The 22,854-nt window shown below is 44.2% G+C and overlaps 1 long non-coding RNA gene across 3 annotated transcripts in view; it reads right to left on the bottom strand.

Moving 5' to 3' along the window:
* The window catches only part of LOC128346096 (uncharacterized), a 50,563-nt gene extending 28,814 nt beyond the window's left edge, over positions 1-21,749 (bottom strand). For all 3 annotated transcript variants that reach the window (XR_008316779.1, XR_008316778.1, XR_008316777.1), the window contains exons 1-2: positions 21,657-21,749; positions 15,773-15,912 (exon numbers count right to left, since the gene is read on the bottom strand). This is a non-coding gene — a long non-coding RNA (uncharacterized LOC128346096). The remainder of the gene's footprint in view (positions 1-15,772; positions 15,913-21,656) is intronic.
* Between the last annotated feature and the right edge of the window lie 1,105 nt (positions 21,750-22,854).

The following is a 22,854-nucleotide window of genomic DNA, read 5'->3' as shown; positions in this document are numbered from 1 at the left end:
TTTGCAGGCCCAAACAGGCCTGAAAATCAGCCTGTGACGGGCTGCGGCGGTGAATTAAGAGGCCAGCGGGGGGGACCGCCCCCCACAGCCTTTAGGAAGCCCCCCGAAGGGGCTACAGGTTTTTTTTTTTAGTTTAATATAATATAAGTAACTGTACACATATTCAGTTCAGCACTATGTACATGTCTTAATAATATAGCTATTAATGGTGAGTTTGTCTCTGAATCAGTGTGAAATCCTTAGTATTAAGGCCACTGGGAGTTTCTTGCTCTCTTTCTCTAATTTTAACTGTCTTTCTGAAATACTAGAATATATTCCAAGCAGTGACACAGTTTACTTGGCATATCCTTTAATTATTTTCAGAGTATCTTGGAAAAGCCAAATTCTCCATTTATTTTTTAAACTTATGTAATACTGATGCTACAATGGATAGTAGAGAATTAGACAGGGACTTCTGTTTAGTTTTCCAAGTACACCTCCACATAGTATTTGGGTATTTCATGAGCCCCAGCATACTAAAACTTGTAGTTTTCCAGCTAAATAGTTTTTGAAATATTAAAAGATTAACAAGCTTGACTTGTATTTTTGATCAGATATTATGGTAAAGTTATCTGAAAGATGGGTTTCAGATGTTTGGACAGGGGGCGCAATTTCAGTGGTTGCCCTAGGCGCTATTTTCCCTAGATACACCTCTGCCATTACTGAAGCAATGTTGTTGCAAAGCTGTCTTCTTGCCTGATGTTCCTAGGTTCTTCTGACTCCTGGCTTCAGACCCTTGGCTCTTTTTGACTAGCCATGTGACCTTGTGCTGACTGCTGGCTTTTGAACCACGGCTTCATTTGTCTATGCTCTTTGCTTGGTCCTGTGTGGCCCTGATAGTGACTCCTGGTTTCAGACCCTTGGCTCCATTTGACTGTGCTCCATTTTCCACCCGTGGACCAAAACATGACTCTGGGGCTGGATATTTTGATCATATCATGCCAGTACTTTGTCAGCTGCATTAGCTCCCAGTCCATTTCTGGGCCCAATTCAACGTGCTGGTAAAGCCCTAAATGGTTTGGGATCAGGTATCCTGAAAGAGCACCTTGTACCAAATATCCCTCCCCAGAACTTGAGGTCTTCAAAGGCCCAGTTCTGAGTACCCCTGCCAAATGAGATGAGGTGGGCAGGTACTACAGAGAGGTCCTTTTTGGTGGTAGCACCATGTTTATGGAATAGCCTCCCCAGTGAGACTTATTTTTATTTATTTATTCTTTATTTATTACACTTTTATACCACCCCACATGTGTCTCTGGGCGGTTCACAATGATAAAACAGTTAAAACACATATAAGAACACATAAAAACAATTAAAAACTAAAAATTAAAAACTAAAAATTTAAAAATCAATCACAGAATTAAAACCTATACATTATTAAGAAGCTGGAAAAGCCTGAGTAAAAAGATGGGGTTTTTAATATTTTTTTAAAATTGTCAGAGATGGGGAAGATCGTATCTAAATAGGGAGCTCCTACCATAGTCCTGGGGCAGCAACTGAGAAGGCCCGTCTCCGTGTGGCCACCAGACGAACTGGCGGCAACTGGAGATGGACCTCCAGAGACGACCGCAATGGATGGTGGGACTCATAGAGAAGAAGACGCTCTCTCAAATACCCAGGGCCTAAGCCGTTTAGGGCTTTATAAGTTATGACTAGCACTTTGTATTTTGCCCAGAAACCTATAGGCAGCCAGTGTAGCTCCATCAGTAGAGGAGTAATGTGGTCTCTCCGAGATGACCCAGAGACCAACCTGGCTGCCACATTCTGAACCAACTGAAGTTTCCGGACTATGTACAAAGGCAGACCCACGTAGAGAGCATTACAGATCAAGTTGGGAGGTTACCAACAGATGTACCACTGTTTTGAGGTCACTGATCTCAAGAAACGGGCACAGCTGGCGTATCAGCCGGAGCTGATAGAAAGCACCCCTGGCCACTGCCTCAACCTGAGAAACCAGGGAGAGGTGTGAATCCAGGAGTACTCCCAGACTGCGAACCTGTTCCTTTTGGGGAAGTGTGACCCCATCTAGAACAGGTAGATCAAAATAATCTCTGGAGTTCTGACCCCGCACAATAAGTACCTCCGTCTTATCTGGATTCAGCTTCAGTTTATTCTCCCTCATCCAGCCCATTACCTCTTCCAGGCAAGCATTTAGGGAAGATATGCCAGCTCCTGAAGAAGTTGACATGGAGAAGATGACATACAGACTTGCCTGACCACTTTGTTCTTTTAGATGCCAGGTGTAAACCTTCCTGTTCACCCAGGCCTTTAAAAAAAGTTGTTTTAAAAGTTCTTAAAATGTTTTTGTATTTTATTGTAATCTTTTTTGTTTTGTTTTAACATGCTTTTAATTGTATGTTTTATTTGTTAGTTTTTATTATTATTTTACTTTGTGAGCTGCCCAGAGAACAATTGTTATGGGAAGGCTAGCAAATTAAGTTGTTCCTGTTGGTGGTGGTGGTGGTGATTTGCCTTTGGAAAGTGACTAGGGCAGCCAGCTAGCCTTTACTGAGACCATACATAGGAACACAGGAAGCTGCCATATACTGAGTTAGACTATTGGTCCATCTAGCAAGGGAGGGGAAGGAGAAAATGGAAGTGTTTCTGAATTGTGTCTGAGTTGTTTCCTCTTAAGGAGAGGAGAGCTGGTCTTGTGGTAGCAAGCATAACTTGACTCTTTAGCTAAGCAGGGTCCACCCTGGTTGCATATGAATGGGAGACTAGAAGTGTGAGCACTGTAAGATAGTCCCCTCAGGGGATGGATCCGCTCTGGGAAGAGCAGAATATTTCAAGTTCCTTCCCTGGCATCTCCAAGATAGGGCTGAGAGAAATTCCTGCCTGCAGCCTTGGAGAAGCCGCTGCCAGTCTGTGTAGACAATACTGAGCTAGATGGACATATGGTCTGACTCAGTATATGGCAGCTTCCTGTGTTCCTGAATAAACTCTTAGTTAAATTTACATAAGATTACTTTGTGTTTGTGAGGGAAGCAGCTATAAAACAGGCCCTCATAGGATCTTGTGCACAGATTTCCACACTTGAACCAGGGGTTCTCACCCTTCATGACCCTTCACAGCCTGGGCCCCACATAGCTCAGAAATCACCTCTCCTTATATTGGCCCCATGTCTGCTTCGTTAATCTGGTCAGGCCCTGCTTCAAGGTTCACTGTCATATGAGGTAAGACCAGCTGTAGCCAGCAGAACCTTAATGTCTGTTGCTCCAGAGCTCTGGGATGATCTTCTTCCTGATGGCCTTAGTATCTCTTCTCTGGTGGCATTTCAGCGGGGATTAAAACTCTTTCTTTCTGTTGGCATTCTGCACAATGGTGTCATTTTTGGCTGTCACACTACTTGTTTGCTGTTGTGTGTGTTCTGTTCCCTTTGCTGGTTTTATTCTGTTGCTGCTGGCCTCCTTGAATGTGGGAAAGGAGGCTTTAAAATGATTCAACAATCGTAAGGGCTGCCAGGCTAGGCTCGGGCTATCTTTACATGTGCTTTTGAGGCCATGCCCTTCGAGATTTTACTTCTAATGATCTGGGGAAGGGAGCTTAAACCTGGATAACTCTTGTGTGCAAACTAACACAAGCAGCATGATTGACATTACCCCCAAAAGTCAAAAAGGGGAGATGGGGACAGTCATTTAGTTGTGGCAGGCATCAGGCAACCAGGACTGTGCCTAGTAAACAGGAATAATTGGAGAAAATGCTGTAATGCCAGGTTCCATCATCTCTGGGAATCCAGCTCTGTTCTCAGCCTCAGCACTGACTGAGATTTGGTGGGACTAGAGGTAGGGCCTTTTTGGTTGTGGCCCCTTGGTTTCAGAATGGAGGAGATTCATTGCACTTCCTCTCTTAGGGTTTTTGCCTCTGGGAAGTCCGCAAGCTGAAGATATGTCCCCTCAACTGGTATTCAGAGGTGTCCTGCCTCTGAGCCTGGAGGTAGACTAACAGTCATCAAGACTCTAGTAGCCATTGATAGACCTGTCCTCCATGAATTTATCTAAGCCCCTTTTAAAGCCATCCAAGCTTGTGACCATCACTACAACCTGTGGCAGAGAACTCCATCGATTAATTATGTGTGGTGTGACAAAGTACTTCTAAATTTCCTGGCAATCAGTTTCATGATTTTAGTTGGATTCTAGTTTTTAGCTACTCTTACCAACGCTATACTGATCTGCCACCTGTCCTTTCTATCGTGATTTATTGCATCTTGAGCAGCCTTATGCTGCAGGGGCGGGATATAAATATTTTAAATAACTGTCATGCTTTCACAAATGCAACTTGGATACAGTGAGCTAAAATTTGACTCGATGGACCATAAGCCTAAAAATGAATTCTCAGAAAACTCATGGAGCAGTCAGACAGGGGGGTGGAAATGCCGGCATGATATTCCACAGATTTCTTTTTAAATAAACTTTTTAAAGATCCTCTTTTCAGAGTGATTCCACAGCAGGGTTAGGAAGAGGACAGCAGCAAATGTTGGCCTGATGGATTATGATGGAACTTCCAATTTCACCTTTAAGAAGAACAGGAGATGAGTCAACGGTCCACTGCTTTTACAAAACCACTTTCCTAGCACCCATTAAACTCAGTGCCAAATAGGAACATATGAGGCTGCCTTATACTGAACCCATAGTCTCATATTGTCTACTATAATGTTGTCTACAGGAATGAAAAAGGTATTGGGTGTGTTCATCTATTGCAGACAGAAAGCTCAAGAAACAGGCCAGGACTGATATCGGTAGTGATTCGGGGAGAAACTAGACACAACTATAACCATGTGTTTCAAGGCCCCTCCCCTGTTTAAACACCAAATAGTCACTGGTGCCCTGATCTTGACTGAGGCCACAACACGGGTGGTTTTTTTTTTAACCCTCTCCCACTGCAAATTGACCTATTTTCCCCCAGACAGCCATTTCCAGTAAACAGTGTGCTGCTCAGTTACCAGTCCCATCCCCAATCCCAACCATTAATGCACGGGAATTTTCAAGTGTTTCTGTAAAATGTCGGAAGACATGGAAACATTAAAAGGTCTCGATTGCCCCTATCACCTGCTCCCAACTGCACGGCAAACAGCTGCCCTGGACTAGTAACTCCACTTCACCTCTTCCTTTTTGACTTGATGGAAGTTTCCATTTGGGTCACCTTCATTTCCATCCATTTGGAGGACAGTCCAAGTGCCACTTGACCAGGAACTTTGAGTTGCGCTTCCTGTTTTTCGTGGACTGTCTTTAATGTTTGAAAAGGGTGCTAATGGTTTTCTCCCAGAGGGAGATGTGTGAACTTCCTTTTCAGTGGCACAGAAGCATGAGGAGCTTCTTCAGATGGTGACTTTACCACAGCCTTACTTTGGGAGGGTGGCTGTGCGTTCACATATCGGCTAGATTTACCCCCAAGTCAGTGTGATATTTCAGAGAGCATTTCGCACACAATTCAGGGTTTCCCTTCCATATTGGAACCTAGCCCGATTTATGTCCAGGGTAAAAAAAAAATCCTCTTTTTGTGTTGGAGTATCCATTATGCGCTGAACTTGCAGTAAAGCCTCACGGTAAACCTGCAGTAAGGCCTGCTGTCTGAAAAAGCTCCTGGAAGCTCACACTTGCTGCTTCAGATGTACTTGGAACATCATAAAAGTTATTTGTCTAAAAGCAGAACACAAAAAGACGTAAGGATTTAAGTGGCACATGCAAAAATAGCAGAGCTGGGAGAAACAACTGTTTTAGAATGTGAAGGCCTTGATCATGTAAATCCCCATTTTATAAACAAACTGAGGAGCGATGTACCTTTACAATGTATCACAATAAATAAAATAAATACATAATATACTGGAGCTTCAGATTTCTTCACTGGCTACTTCCAGATGGAGGGCTCTTTTGTGTGAGCTTCTTCTGGCTTATAAAAAGAACTGGAGGAAGAATGAATGGGGGAATCCACATGCTGTTTCTTTTCTTCTTCTTCTTCCAGTTTTATCTCATGATTCTCTGTTTCTCTGTCGACACAGCAATGCAAAGTATTGCTGAATTCGCCTTGTTTGCTTCTTTATTTATTGATGTATTATTTTATTTATATACCACCCCATCCAAACAGCTCTGGGCGGTGCACAGCAGCAAAAACAAAACCCGTGAATCGGTCATTTTAAAAACAATCAAGACAAAACAGTTTTAAAACAGCATAAAACTATTAACAATGAAAACATTTTAAACAGTTAAAAAACCCTGGAAAGCCAGGCCAAACAGATAGGTTTTAAGGGCTCTCTTGAAGGCCTACAATGAACTCAAGCTACAGATTTCTACCGGGAGTGAATTCCACAGACCAGGAGCAGCTACAGAGAAGGTAGCTCTGAGTCGACACCAGACATACCAGTGGTAACTGGAGGCAGACCTCCTCAGATGACCTTAATGTGCAGTGGGGATCATGCAGAAGAAGGCACTCTCTAACGTAACCCGGACCTAAGCCGTTCACAGCTTTAAAGGTAATAACCTTTATCTTTATTGTATTCTTTTATTGTATTGTATTTAACCTTTATTTTATTTAACCTTTATTTTATAACTCTCATTGGTGCCATCCCCCTGGAAGCTGGTTTTGCGCATGGGCAACCAACCTCCCTTGACCTTCCCCCCCAAAAACACTCTAGCACACTTCTGGGAGACTGACCCAACTCCACACTCACTCCACTTTCCTTTTGCTCACTTTATCCACCCCTGCTTAGTACCCTAATAAGGATAGTGAGAACAGTCCTAATAAAGGCAGGATGCCTCCGAGTATCAGTTGCAGGGGAGTAACAGCAGGAGAGAGGGCATGCCCTCAACTCCTGCCTGTAGGCTCCCAGCGGCATCTGGTGGGCCACTGTGTGAAACAGGATGCTGGACTAGAGGGCCTTGGGCCTGATCCAGCAGGGCTGTTCTTACATTCTTATGTTCTTAAACACCAAAAGAAGTTTTTTAAAAATTACTTTCCATAGTGGATCAGAAAGCCTCAGGAGTTCTTGAGATCAAAATCCACATATTACTTTAGTAATAAATTCTAAATCAGTAGCACCCCTTGGAGTCTCCTGCTGTAGTTCATTCTTGCTGGAGCATTAAGGTACAGAATGCTACAGAATGTAACAGTTCTATGCCAAGCCGTTGAGGACAACACTATCTTACAGCTGTGGTCACCAGGAGTCGACACCAACTCGACGGCACGATCTCTCCTTTATGAAGCTGGCAATGAGTTGCTGAGTGACTGATTTAGAGCAGGCTATTGACACGCTATATGAATACTGTCAACCTATACCGCTCTGTAATTGCTGTTAACTTTAATGTCCTACATCACCTCTGTTGTGAACCCTTGGCAATGTAGGGGAGAATTTGAGTCAACTCTTTATTTAACAGGCAAACCCAGTTAAATGAGAACAGAGCTCTCAGAGGAAATATGGAGACAATTGATTAAGGGCTAAAACAAGTAATAGTTTATAAGAAGACAGTGTTCTTCATTATAAGGCCCCAGGTGACAATGGCAGCCCCTATTAATGTTAAGTGATTGGCTCTATGATTAATTGTTTATTGTGCTTGTATGAAGCTTCAGACAGAGCTGAATATTCTGTCCAGCACTGAGAGGGGATCCTTTAAGGGAAACAGAGCCTTCTTGAGCCATCGCACCATCTTGGAAGGTGTGTCCAGAGTGCTGGGAAGTGTAGCCTTTCCCAGTGTTTTGCTCTTAGAACTCTTAAGAGAGGGCTCCATCTATCCTAAAGGGTCATTCCAGCACTAAGAAAAGAGAGGGCTCCATCTATCCTAAAGAGTCATTCCAGCACTAAGAAAAGTGCAGCACTGTCCAGAGATCAGCACCATGGGAAATGGCTCTCACATTGAAGGGTTGTTTGTTTGTTTATTTTGCCAAACTGGCCTCCACTTGAGAAACAGTGAAGATCATTGTTCTAAGAAGTCACAAACTTATATAGAAAAGCCATCACCCTGTACTAGAGAGAACAAAGAGGAAGGGAATGTCCTAAGAGTATCCCTCTACAAATCAGATGAGTTAGAGCAGAATTGCAGAAGTAAGAGATCACAAGGGGGTAGTCCTCCATGCCCTACCTCCATTCCTAGTGGTCAGCAGGAGTTATTGGTGTTGAGAATTGATGCCCATGGTGTCACATCTCCAACAGGCAAAAGGCTGGATCCAGTCAGTGGAGGGATGGAAGCAGCAGGAGTACCTCAGAGGCTTTCAAGGAGTAACGGGAATGTGAATGGATCAGCTATAGCTCTCTTGCTTTCCAAGTTTTCTCTCAAAAAGAACAGCATTAAGTAGATGCATCTGGGCCATTAACTAATTTTGTTGTGTGCCACTATATGGGCACTAGAGGTGCAGACAGAGGGAAATTTTGAGGAGCTCACTTTATTATTATTATTATTATTATTATTATTTTGGTGGGATAGAAAGGAGATATAGGTTATTAGATTTGGCTGGGAGGGAATTCCCAGAGCATCGTCTAAGGCAGGCCTACTCAACTTTGCCCCCTCTGGCTGTTTTTGCCCAATAGCCAGGGATTATGGGAGTTGTAGGCCAACATCTGCAGGAGGGCTGAAGCTGAGCAGCCCTGGTCTAAGGACACATGGTACAGCCACCTTGCTGAAGCTATGCAAGTCTTGGTGTGGTCAGTGTCTGGATGGAAGATTTGTGTATGCCACCTTTGGGGGTGGGGCCATAGCTCAGTGGTAGAGCATCTGCTTTGCATTCAGAAGGCCCCAGGTTCAATCCTTGGCATCTTCAGATAGGGCTGGGAAAGACTCAATCGGGCTTGGAGCAGCCACTGCCCATCAGTGTAAACCAGTGGTTTTTAATGTGAGGGTCCACCAGATGTTGCTTAACTACAACTCCCAGCATTCCTAGGCATAATAAAGTTTGACTGGGGATGCTGGGAGTTGTAGTTCAGCAACATCTGACAGACCCCCACATTAAGAACCACCGGTGTAAATGATACTGAGCTAGATGGACCAATGGTCTGACTCACTCTAAGGCAGCTTCCAATGCTCCCAAGTTAGACAATAATACTGTTATAATATTGCTGATTGATAGTACATAATGGCCAGTTGATGTCCCTTAATGAGAACTAATTCTTCGAAGTTGATCCCCTGATTGCTGTAGATTTCCGTGTTTTGGAAGAGAAAGCCTTCAGGGCTTGGAGAAGATGAACCCCCACCCGCCACAACCCCTGACCAGCAAAAAAGAGGTGATAAGTGTGTGTGTGTGTGTGTGTGTGTGAGTGAGAGAGAGAGAGAGAGAGAGAGAGAGAGAGAGAGAGAGAGAGAGAGAGAGAAGTAGCAGCCAGAGACAGATGCCCTATTTCAGGCCATTCAGCAACTGCTACTATGACGACAACAAACACTTATATGTCAGTTCTCAACAAAATTTACCAAAGCAGGTTACGTTACATTAATAATAAATAACTAAATAAATATAAGATGATTCCCTGTTCCAAAAGGATTCATAGTTAGGGGTGTGCATTGACCATTTTTTGCTGTTTGGTCCGAATTTAAACCAAATCCAGACTGAACTGTAAGCCCGCAAACCTGTTGAGTTGAACTGACCGGGCCAGCCAGTCGGATCAACTGAATCAGCTCAAAATCAGCTCAGATGATTTGAGCTGGGCTCAACTGATGGCGGTGAGAGGTGTGAGGGTGGTGCTGGGGGCAGTGGTGGTGAGAGGCATCTTTAAAAGACAAGGAGGTCCTTACCGGCGGTACCGAAGCTGCCTGGAGCAGCGGTGCTCCACTCAGCAGCCCACACAGCGGTGGTGCAGCTTCAGCACTCACTTGATCAGAGGCCAGGTAAGTGCTGGAGCCAGGCTGCTGCCACACAGGCTGCTGTGGGGAGCACCGTTGCTCCAGGCAATTTCAGTACCGCCGGTAAGGACCTAATTTACTTTTAAAGTTGCCTCTCTTGCCACCCCCCAGGCACCGTCCTCACCCCTTTCTCCAAGTCAAGCCCGTCTCAAACCATCAGACCAGTTCGCTTCAAACTGGGTTCGGTTCGATCTCGGACCGGTCCCCTTTCCTGAAGGGCAGTCCGGTTCGAACCACTTGAACCACCCTGGTTCATAGTGGACTGGTTTAAGGTTGAAACGGTTCTGCACATTCCTACTCATAATCTCAAAACAGACATAAAGTACACACCAGCAATACTGTAACCACTGGAAAGAAGCTGTGCTGGAGTTGGTTAGATACAGTTGTTCTCTCCCTCCTAAATATTAGAGAATCACCACTTTAAAAGCTGCCTCTTTGCTCATTTAGCAGGGTAACTGTGTACAATGTGTACACAATTACAATGCCAACTGAAAGCCTCATGCCATATGCTGAAGTGTTGCATAGGCTCAACTCCCATGCTCACCATGAGTACAGCATTTACCTTCAGAGACGAGTACTGTACATGGGGAAAAATCCTCCCCATGATCAGAAATGCTGGGATGCCAGCACTCGTAATAATGGAAAGATCTCTCCCCACATAAAAGTATTTGTCTCTGTACTGTACACAATTACTGTACGCCTTAACAGGGCTAGAGCCAGAGAGAGATTTATGCATTGACTGAAGTTCTCTTGGGGGTACAGGGCCTCTCTAATGTGGGAAGTGATGTGGTATAGTGCCTTGTAGGAATGCCTACTGCTTTTCTCCACTTATGCTCCACTTGTATATGTGTGTAAATAAGAAATTTTACAAAAATGTTGAAAATTTCCAGTGCTTTCTCTCTCTTCCAAAGGAAAGCAAATTTGAGCAAAATGTTGCTGGAAGCCTTTGAATGAGTGGAACATGAACAATTATATATTGACCCGGCCATGCAAATGGCCAGGGCTCATGTGTGGCAGCCTCCAAAATGGCTGCAGCAGCTTCCAAAATGGCTGTAGCAACCTCCAAAATGGCCACTGCGACCACAGAGATGGCCAAAATGGCCTGAAAAGGGGTTGAACTGACCCATAGAAGACCGGGAGAGCCGGTGGTGGGAAGGGGAACCTGTGGAGATCTCCCCATGGCCGTGGTAGAACCCCTTGGAGGCTGCCGGACCTGCTGGAAAGCTTAATTTAAAAAAAAAGTTTAGAACCCCGAACCGGCCCCGAGCCAGCCTGGGAGGATTCAGCTCAAGGTTGAGCCTAACCGGGCCCGATTTGGTTCGAGGGCGAGCCCAAAAGCCATCCAGTTTGATGGCAAACCGGCTTGATCTTAAGCCAGTTTGCACATCCCTAGTATCAAGCTGTAGAACTAAAACTGAAACTATAGGGTGGTTTGGGAAGTAGATACTTGTGTAACCAAAACTCCTTGAGAGGGAGAGTGGTGTAGTGGTTAGCATCTTGCCCTTAGATGGGGAACCTGTATTCCATTCCCTACAGATTCATATTCAAATCCCATTCATCTCCAGAGCTTACTGGCTGGCCTTGGGTCTGTCATTGCGCTGATTCTCATGAGCATTCTCATGTCAGTTAAACAATAATCAGAGATCTCCACAATGTACATGCTCCCGCATTACGTGTTGTGAGAACTCAGGATTTTTCTGGCAACCCCGGATGGGCATCATACCAAGACAACTTTTAGTTGACATCGACAAGTCAACTTCAGATCCTAGATTACGGATCTCAGTTGAATGGTGGCTAAATGGTTATGAGGATTATCTTTTTGGTGGCCTTCAGGAGAGTCTTAATGGCCCCATTTTTAAACCTGGCTTTTAATGATATCTAGTTTTAATTTTAATGAATTTTAATCTCTTATATATATATTTAAAGTAATTGTTTTATTTTGTGTTTTTGATTTTAATGTAAACCACCCCGAGCCACTTTAGGAAGGGCCGTATATGAACTGAATGAATGAATGAATGAATAACGAATGAATATAAATAATAAAAGTCAATTAGGTGCATTACCCATCCAAGATAACGGAAAAATCCTGAGTTCTCATGACACATGCAGCGGGGAGCTCAGATTTTCATTTAACTGACATGGGAATGATTGTGAGAACCAACCCACTGTCTCTCATCCTGATCTAACAGATAGGGTTGTTGTGAGGATAAAAGGGATCACTCTTAGTCCCTTGGATCACTCGAGCTTCTCACATCACCCTGAACCCCTTGGATGAAAGTTCAAGAGTGGGATAAACCTATTTTTGAAATTACACAGTAGTTAGCTCAGAAATCTTAGGCCAGGAACCATATTTCAGAAAATGTGATTACAGTAGCCTCTAGAGGTCACTGTAACTTAAACAATGACAAGCACTCAAAACTCAACAGTAATTCTACATTATAATCGTACATTTATTATTCTTCCTTTGTCCTAACACTTTCGCTTACAACTCCTTATGATAAGCCTTTCCCCCTCACTTATGGCAACATCTTGCATAAATTTGAAACCTTTGGAATCAAAGGATGATCTAATTTAAGATTAAGCACTTCTTATACACGTATATCAATAATGCTTCTTGTCACTCCTTCTCCTTGGATGTTTAGATCATTATTGGAGAATTTTGCTGAAGGACAAGAGGGGAGCAAGAGAGACTACTTTGTGGAGGAAGAAACGAGATAAATTAATAGGAGAGAACGTAGAAGCAACCCTGGTCACAGAAAGAGAGAGAGAGAGAGAGATTAAAAATGGTATGGCTCACTCAACCAGGAGCTAGCCAACTGGATTTGAAGTATTGGCTGAAAGGGAAGAGAGGGCGAAGGAAGCCCCAAGAGCCAGAGAGCTACGTCAAATACACATAGGAACTACCAGTAGTTCACAACTACCTAATGCCCAACCCTATTCTAGGGGACCTTGAAATGTGTTTGTTTGTTTTTTTTGGCCAATCCACCATATTGTTTCAATATGCTCAATACTGCTCAAAGTATACACAACATCCCTTTGTAACTCCGTGCACTTAAGGATACAAACCAAATGGGAGAGCAGGGCCTATGGGACTGTGATGGGTGCAATTTTGTGTGTGTGTCAGTCTGCAATGTTGATTCAAGAAGATGGCCACTCAAAAAATAGGCAACACCTCTTTGTAATCCATGTGCTGACAGTTGGAAACAAACCAAATCAACAGCACATAGGAGTGGGTCCTGTATAAGAGTCACCGTCTTAAAAGCAGTGGAAAGGAAGCTCCATTAATTCTACGCAGAACAACTTCTTTTTGTGTTTCATATTGCCAACCAAACAGCAATACCATACTGGACATGATTGCATCACAGGGCTAGGTACCTAATTAAAATTTAGGCCTGTGCTTATGGCATTAAAGGCAAACAAAGCCCTTTAGAGTGGGGCCAAGAGAATGAGGAACTGGTCACATGGGCAATCCTAGCTAATCAAGGACCATTACAAGAATCCAACAGATCCATTGTCCTTTTGAAACAACCCCTGAAAATGTTATGGAGCTTACCCCTGTGGTACGTTGCTCACACAACAGGTGTAACATTTTCACTCACCTAGCATGTACATTGCTGGCATTATATTGTGGCATCAATGGTGGCTGCTAGGGAGAGCAGAGATACTAATGCATGGTGATGTCACATCATATGATGCATGCTTGTAAATGTTATCACTAGAGAGGTACAAAAAACCCCAGTCCCTTTATTTCTACTGTCTGTTTTTCTGCCCTAGGATCTTGGATATCTCCATGGAGTCTCTCTAATATACCTGCTTTTAGAAACTGTGGACATAAATCAGAATATTCATGTTGATGCTGTCTACGTCTGTCACTGGAGTGCACAGACAAAGCTGTGCATTTGGATGCACATCTGAGTATCACTGGCTCTCATACTCCACAGTGTCTTGTGGGCATTTTGCACACCGTGAGTGCTGCTGCATCTTTCAAATGCAAGGCTGCACTAGAGCACATTTGCACAAATGCAACAATTGTCTGAGGAAGTTCTGCAACAGCACAAACATTATTCCCCCCAATTGTTGTGAAATTGCACAACTCCCTTGCATGATTTTGACATTTGCACAAGTGTGCTTTTGAACTAGTTGCATTTGGAAGATGCAACAGTGTCCAAGGTGCACAAAATGCCTATGAGATGCTGAGCAGTGTGTGAGCCAGTGCTTCCTATTACTTCCAATGGAATGCACATATAGATACACAACCACATGTGGACACTTTGCTCTCAGTGGGCTGTACATTTCGATGAGCATCCCCCTCACTAAATCTCTTGGGTTATCTTGTGCAAGCATCTGAATATCCAGCCACAGATATATATTGTTTCTCAAGGCAGTATCTGGTTGACCCTGGTGAGAAATAGGGTGATGGACAACATAGATTTTTGGTTTGATCCAGCCAAGATGGAATGTCATTTTGCTTCCATGTGGTGTTAGGACCTGGTCAGATGGAGAAGTTGGAGTTTACCATTCCTTGGAAGTGACTAGTTTCAATACAAAATCTGAAGACTACAATCCCTACTAGGGAGTAAACTCTACTGGGCACAGTGGGACTAACGTCTGAGTAAACATGCATAGGATTTCACTGTAAGTGTCTGAAATCAACAGGCTCCCTCTCCAACTGAACACCTAATTTTATTATTTGTATCTTGTGAATCTGGAGTGGGTTTGTAAAATCTGGGGACAGTAGATGATCATGAACTTCATGAATTAAGTGTGCATTAAGCTCATTTTCCCAACATGCATTTTTGACCTCTGGCCCCTGACTCACATATACTCAGCAAACCACTGGTCTAAGTGACAGGCTAGTTTGAGGCTTCTGCAACATTTTAAAGTCCACTAGTGTGGCTTGCAAAGGTGGGGAGGCTCCAGTCCATGCCTACTACGGAATGTGTCCTTGCACTCCTGCTGATGCGCCCGTTATTCTCAATGGGAGCAGCCATGGGAGTGCAAGGACACACTGGCTTTCTTCGCACATAAGAAACCAGAGGCAAATGTGACAGAGGTTAAAAATCATGGTAGTCCGAATGCAGAAAACCGTGGTTTTGTCACCGAACCGTGGGTCAGTTTTAGCCCCCAAATCTCAATAGTCACCTTAGGTCTGTAGTGAGTTTGGCCGCCAAGACCTGAGGTTTGAAAGCAACATCACGTTGTCTGCATTCTGCCACCACGTTATAAGCGGGGTTGAGGGTAGGAAGCTCCTCCCCCTTTCTTCATGAATTGGCTGCCACAGCTGCCCTTCACGCAGTGCTTCCCACTTTGCAACCTCCCAGACTGCATATCTAATCATCTGGGAGTGTGCGGGAGATGGGTCCGTTGGACCTGCGGTTTGCTGTTATGCGTGAAGGCAGCCATCGCTCAGTAGGCATGGAGCCTCCTTGCCTTTGCTAGCCACGCCGGCAAGGTTTAATGTGTAGCAGAACATAAGAACAGCCCTACTGGATCAGGCTCAAGGCCTATCTAGTCCAGCATCCTCTTTCCCACAGTGGCCCAGCACATGCCTCTGGGGAGCCCACAGGCAAGAGGTTAGGGCATGCCCTCTCTCTTGCTGGTGCTCCTCTGCAACTGGTATTTAGAGGCATCTTGACTCTGAGACTAGAGATGGCTTATAGCTACCATACTAGTATCCATTGATAGGAAGCAGCAAGCATGCCTATTGCTTAGACAGGCGGGTTGCTGCACGGTACGTTAGTACATTTAAATAAATAAAAAAACCTGTGATAGAGGTATTTGATCTCTCTAATATATCTTGCTGAAGACACAAACCGCCAGAGGGCAATGACAGCAGCGATAAACATATCTTAGTAATTATCTTAATTTTTCTCATTATCATGGCCAAACTAGAATAATAAAACCTCTGTACTTACTATTCCAGTCCATGGACAGACAGCATAAAATAATGGTGACTTGTACTCTGACCGTCTAATGAAAATGATACAAGATTGATGGGAATCATGCTGGGTCCATCGGCACGTTCTGCTTTGGTCTCCAGTAGACATCGAAACACCTGCAAATATGTTCATATTGGTTTAGTTGACATAGCTTCGAAGCACATTTGTGGTTTCTCATGATCCTGGGAAAACTTGGTGCTGTTAACACCAGATCCTAAAGAACAGGAGTCACTTCTGGTTTATTTCTAGAGAAGGATGTTTATTGTATAGAAGAACAAATGTTGCCCATGATATTTTATGTGATGCCAGAACAGATATTGGGTAGAGCAGGAATTCTCAACCTTGGGTCTCCAGATGTTGTTAGCTTCAACTCCCGTCATTCCCAGCCATAATGGCCAATGTCTTACTGATGTAAGACTGATGGTGGTTTGCTTAAGGTCACATTTTGTTCATGGCTGAGGTTTGCCTTGAACATAAGAACAGCCCTGCTGGATTAGGCCCATGGCCCATCTAGTCCAACATCCTGTTTCACACAGTGGCCCACCAGATGCCGCTGGAAGCGTGCCCTCTCTCCTGTGGTTACTCCCCTGCAACTGGTACTCGGAGGCATCCTGCCTTTCAGGCTGGAGGTGGCCCACAGCTAGTGGCCATTGATAGACCTCTCCTCCATGAAGTTATCCAAACCCCTCTTAAAGCCATCCAGGTTGTTGGCTGTGACCACATCCTGTGGCAAAGAGTTCCACAAATGGATCACATGTTTTGTGAAAAAGTACTTCCGTTTGTTGGTCCTAGACCTCCTGGCAATCAATTTCATGGAGTGACCCCTGGTTCTAGTGTTGTGTGAGAGGGAAAAGAATTTCTCTCTCTCCAATTTCTCCACACCATGCATGATTTTATAGCCCTCTATCATGTCTCCCGGCAGTCGTCTTTTTTCTAAACTAAAAAGCCCCAGGTATTGTAGTCTTGCCTCATAAGAAAGGTGCTCTAGGCCAGTGTTTCTCAACCACTGGTCCGTGGACCAGTGCCGGTCCGTGAGCTGTTGGGTACTGGTCCATGAGAGTACCAGTCCCTCACACGTAGAGGGGTGGCCTGGGAGCCACGGAGCCTGGATGAGTTCTCCAGAGCTCATTTCTAGGCAGGCAGCCCTCACTGCTGGATAACGTTAATTTAGCTTCCTCAGATGAACATTATCTAGCAACGAGGGCTGCCTGGAAATGAGCTCCAGAAAGCTCCCGGTGGTGGCCCCTGCCGGCCAAAAATTGTTTTAGAGGGCCTGGGTTTGGGGTGACCCCTATACTAACCGCTGGTCTGGGAAATTGCACACGAAGAATGTACCGGTCCATGACTCCAAAAACGTTGAGAAACACTGCTCTAGGCACCTGATCATCGTGGTTGCCCTCTTCTGTACCTTTTCCAGTTCTACAATGTCCTTTTTAAGATGTGGTGACTAGAACTGTACGTAGTACTCCAGGTATGGCTGCACCATAGTTTTGTATAAGGGCATTATAATGTTAGCCGTTTTCTTTTCAATCCCCTTCCTAATGATCCCTAGCATGGAATTGGCCCTTTTCACAGTTGCCACACATTGAATTGACACTTTCAATGAGCTGGCCACCACAACCCTAAGATCCCTCTCCTGGTCAGTCACCAACTGCTCGGATCCCATCAGCGTATACTTAAAGTTGGGGTTTTTCGTCCCAATGTGCATCACCTTACACTTGCTAACATTGAACCGCATTTTCCATTTTGTCGCCCACTCCCCCAGTCTGGAGAGATCCTTTTGGAGCTCCTCATAATCCATTTTAGATTTCACTACCCAAAAGAGTTTGGTATCATCTGCAAATTTGGCCACATCGCTGCTTACCCCTGATTCTAGATCATTTATGAATAAATTAAAAAGCACTGGGCCCAGTACAGATCCCTGGGGGACCCCACTTCTCTCCATTGTGAAAACTCTCCATTTATACCTACACCCTGTTTCCTGTCTTTCAACCAGTTAGCAATCCACAGATGTACTTGTCCCCTTATCCAATGACCGCTAAGTTTCCTCAGGAGTCTTTGATGAGGAACTTTGTCAAAAGCTTTTTGGAAGTCCAGGTATACTATGTCAACTGGATCACCTTGATCCACACACTTGCTGACACCCTCAAAGAAGTCCAAAAGGTTGGTGAGGTAAGATTTACCTTTGCGGAAGCCATGCTGGCTCACTCCCAGCAGGGCCCGTTCTTCTAGGTGCTTTACAATTTAATCCTTGAGGATGCTTTCCATCAATTTGCCTGGAACGGACGTTAGGCTAACCGGCCTGTAATTTCCCGGATCGCCCCTGGATCCCTTTTTGAAAATTGGTGTTACATTTGCTACTCTCCAGTCCTCTGGTACAGAGCTCAATTTCAGGGATAAGTTATATATTTTAGCAAGGAGGTCAGCAATTTCACATTTGAGTTCTTTGAGGACTCTTGGATGGATGCCATCCAGCCCTGGTGATTTGTTAGCTTTCAGTTTTCCCAGACAATTTAGAACATCATCTCTTGTCACTTCTATCTGACTCAGCTCTCTAGCCTCCATCCCTAAAAAGCCTGGTTCAGGAACAGGTATATGCTCAGTATCCTCTGCGGTGAAGACAGATGCAAAGAACTCATTGAACTTCTCTGCAACCTCCATATCCTCCTTAATAATCCCTTTCACTCCCTCATTGTCTAATGGTCCAACCACCTCCCTGGCAGGTTTCCTGCTTCTGATGTATTTAAAGAAGTTTTTGTTATTCCCCTTGATACTTTTGGCTAAATGTTCCTCAAACTCTCTTTTCGCCTCCCTTATTGTCACCTTGTATTTCTTTTGCCAGAGTTTGTGTTCCTTTCTGTTCTCTTCATTTGGGCAGGCCTTCCAATTTCAGAAGGACAACTTCTTCCCTTTTATGGCTTCCTTGACGGTACCTGTTAGCCATGCTGGCATCCTCCTGGACTTAGTGGTACGTTTCCTCCTTTTGGGTATACTATCCTTGAAACAGGAGCACTGTTCAGAGATTATGTTGTGCACATGTATGCGAGTGTGCGGGGCATGCTGGAGAGACCCCCGATACCGGGAGGTCTCCTCATGTGTTGCTGCACCATGGAGCCGCGCCATGGCAAGACATGATTTAAAAAACTGCGGTTAACGGAGCAGTTGCTCTGTTAACCTCGTTTTAGGTGAGGACCACTTAAGTGGGTTGTCTGCTTTGAGGAAACCAGGCCTGCCTGCGAGCCCGGTTGTTCTCACGCTCCCTTAGCCTGCTTTTGGCCAATTGTGAGAATAGCCTCACTATATTGTAGTTGGATTCCGCTGTCTCAACACAGGTACATGTTTTTGTGTGAATGACAATGCCTGTGATCATTTTAAAAGTGAACCTTCGGAGAAGGCCCTCAAATACATGGTACAGATGAGAAGGCTGTACCAGCCTTCAACATAACATGTTGAAAACATATTGAATAAATGTACAAGTGTTGAACAAAACACATGAATAGAGCTATTCTCTGAATCTGATCTACCTCACAGTGTTTTGAGAGAAAAGCAGGTAGGGAGTGTTTGCTTTTCTGAGTTTCTTGGAGGAAGGGTGGGATAAATAAATAAAAATAATCATTACGATGAGAAAATGGATGTATATGGCCATGTATGCAAAATCGGACCCAAGTGTGACCCTACTTGTATGAGAATGCATTGTGGGAGTCGGCTTCTACTTAACCTTGCCTCAGGTTCTCAGGCAGAAACTCCAGCTCAGCTTCTCTCAGATATCAGTGTTTTGGAGTTAAGGAACGCATTCCACATGAGTTATGTCTTATTTTTCTTTGAACACATCGTGGGACTCATTTTTTTGCTCTGTGTTTTACCGAGAGAAAATGAGAAATGGCCTTTCCCTAATATCGGGATAATGAAGCAACTGTCTCCCACATAACTTTGTATGAGGTGTCGGGGAAATATTTATGAAATGTCTTGGCACTCCGCCAGCTGACAAATGATAAACTGTTAATGTCTAATTTTTTAGAGGCTCCTTTCAGTGTAGCAGCTGCCCCTTCAGAATGAGGCTTAAAAGAGAAGTATTGATTCCTGCTTCAGATAGGACAGATTTGCTCTCGAACTGTATTATATTGACAGATATGAATCTCAGGAGAACTTTTTTGCAGTAAAGAGTAACTACTTAACTTCTCACTTCAAGTATGACCTCTCCTACTGGGCTTTCAAACAAAGATGAGGGCAAAAGGATGTTTTCTGAGTTCAAACTTTGCTAAGTAAAAGAGTTGATGTACATTGCTTTAGGGCAAAGAAAGATGTAATGTTTTTAGAACAACGAAGCTAGTTTGAATGTTGAATACCTCATTAAATATAATTATCCCTCCTGTTTTTCTTCTAGGCTATGCTCTGGGGAAATAAATCAATTTTCTGGAATGGACAGTTTAAACTGTGGAGGAAAGTTGGCTATAAAGGGCACTTATTGGCCAGTGCCTAAGAGATCATTACGACTAGGGCTGTGGAAGGTTGGGTCAGTAATTTTGGAAATGGCTGAACTTTAGCCATTTGGAGGGTGTCAGAGATATTCCAATCCGAAATAGGGAAGTCTATTTTGGTCTGGAGTTCTCCGAAACCATTTGTGGACTTTCAGAGCATTTTGGAGCTCCATGTGGTAGTAGGAGTCCACATTTCATTCCCTTATTGCAACTGGGGAAAAATAAAATTATCTGCCATCTATCCACCTGCCCACCTGCCTGCCTGTCCATGCATTTATTTTTTAAATCCCCCGCCCCAAGTTTTTAGCCAGTTATTTTACTCATTTTTTTAAAAAAAGAAGTGGAAGATTCTCTGATGTTATATCACTTCCCTTGAGATTCTCTGATATTACATTACTTCCCCTGTGATTCTTGGATGTATCATAACTTTTCTTCTGCGATTCTCTGTCAATACAATTTATGGGTCACTTAAAAATAATAATTTTAAAACAATGGATAGTTAGATTCTCTTCTAATTAGATACACAGAGTCCGGCTATCCTTACCAGGGGCGTAGCAAGGTTGGAGTGGGCCCAGAGACAAGATTTTAAAATGCCCCCCCCCCCCAAAGTCCAGGGCCTCCGCACACCCCAGGCCCCCAAGGATTTAAGTCTGATATTCCAAAATAAGTATGCTGCCTGCAAATACATTTCACTGAATACACACACACACGTCACAATATATAGTGATATACATTGAGTACTATACATTTGTATTACTTTTAATACCTAGAACACACTAGAAAGATGAATTATTAAAATGGGCCCCTCGCTGCAGATTAGCCAAGGAGACTTTCAACCATGCAGGGTGAGCCTATGTTTGTTTTCCCAGAATTCTGAACAAATTCAGTCAAGTTTGATTGCAGGAGGTTTTTCACAGGAGGCTTTTAAAGCCCTTTAAGACACATCTCCTCTGGAATGGAGGTGCTGCATTCACATGTTGGCCAGATTTACCCTGAAGTCCCTGCAAGTTATTGGGGAGCAGTTCACACACAAGAAAAATAAAATAAAAGCACCACACATGCTTCACAGTTCTCACTCAGACCTTCTGGGTTGCAAAACAACTTGAACATAAGTGCATTTATAAATGAATGAATGAATAAATAAAATTAATAAAATACTGTTCCAGAAGTTTTTGCAATTTTCTGCCATGAAACAAGCCACTTATAGGACTTTTTAGATAGTTTTTTTAAGTCAGCAAATTTTCCAAGCTGTTTCAAAATAAATTTTCAGAGACTTCTCGGTCCCTCCCCCCCCCATATCCAAGCCCTATGGCAAGCAGATGCCTATATATCCTGGGGGGGGGGGGGAGGAAGGTAACCACAAAAAGGAGTTCACACTCTACCTGGCAGCAGGGAGTCTTCTGCTGCAGAGAACAGTGGAGGCCTCTCTGGCTGCCTCCTCCTTCCTGGCTGGCTTGGGCCCTACTGGAGTTCAGGCTTCACAGAGGCCTACACCAGACCTCCGTGGAAGCCCCGCCCACCCGCCGATCAGCTGAGAGGCGGGAGAAAAGGAGCTCTTTGCAGCTTGTCTGCTGCCTGGATTGCCGGCCAGGAGAACAAGCTGGAGAGACGGCGAACAGGGCAAGTGGCTAAGGGGCCTTGGGGCTGGGCAGGGGGCAATGGGGAGTCACATGAGGTGCCTCTGGGGTGCCCCTCCAGGCAGTGGGGCCCCCAGACAACTGTCTCCCCTTGCCCTATCATTGTTACGCGCCTGATCCTTACCTACATGTGAGGTGACTTTAGGAGCTCCCTGTCTAGCTGTTTTTTTAGGGACATTAAAAAAAACTTTCCCCATAGACTTCTGTGGGAAATTTGACATTCTGAAGGGTCCAATGGACCCGAAACTGACATTTGTGGGTCCAAGCTGATCTGCAATTTACGATCATGCAGAGGAGTTTTTCATTTTAAAAAATGTTTTTGTAAGGCAAAGGATGGATGTATAAATGAATAAACAAAGACGTGTCACTTAAAAAAAATGTTTAAAAGAAGACTGTTCACCTAATGCACAAGGGAAGGGGCAAACCAGATAAGTGTGCTGCTATTTGGTTTGCTGGAATATATGCCTGCAGTGCAAGTTATGAAGCTGGGCTGATACCATGGGTGAAGAATTCATAGTGACTGCTCTTAACACCTTACATCTGTCTTCATGCCTGCCTTGGCATAAAATGACATCAACCCTTGAGGATTCTTCACTATCTAGCATGGATTTATCTAAAATCATCATGCCAGAAAAACAAGACTGAGTTAACAGTTTTGTGGAACACAATCCAGAGGAAGTTAGGTGAGCACAAAACCTTTAGAAATGAAAAGATCTTTGATAAAGCAGTGATGTCCCATTAACTTCACTGGGATTCCGTGATGTCGAAGGGCTGCTTCATACACTCACATCCCAGGGTCTGGGCTGGAGGCATGTAGGGATGTGCAAGCTGGTTCGACCTCGAGCTGACTTGGTTCGAGGGGCTCGACCTTGAAATGAAGTGGGCCGCGTCCGAGCCAAGGTCAAGCCGAACCCCCTGGGCTTGTTTGGGCCCAGTTTGGGGG

The sequence above is a fragment of the Hemicordylus capensis genome, chromosome 2 (assembly GCF_027244095.1).
Source record: "Hemicordylus capensis ecotype Gifberg chromosome 2, rHemCap1.1.pri, whole genome shotgun sequence".
Taxonomy (NCBI): domain Eukaryota; kingdom Metazoa; phylum Chordata; class Lepidosauria; order Squamata; family Cordylidae; genus Hemicordylus; species Hemicordylus capensis.
Note: the sequence above shows the minus strand (reverse complement) of the source record. Positions and strands in the feature narration are given on the sequence as shown.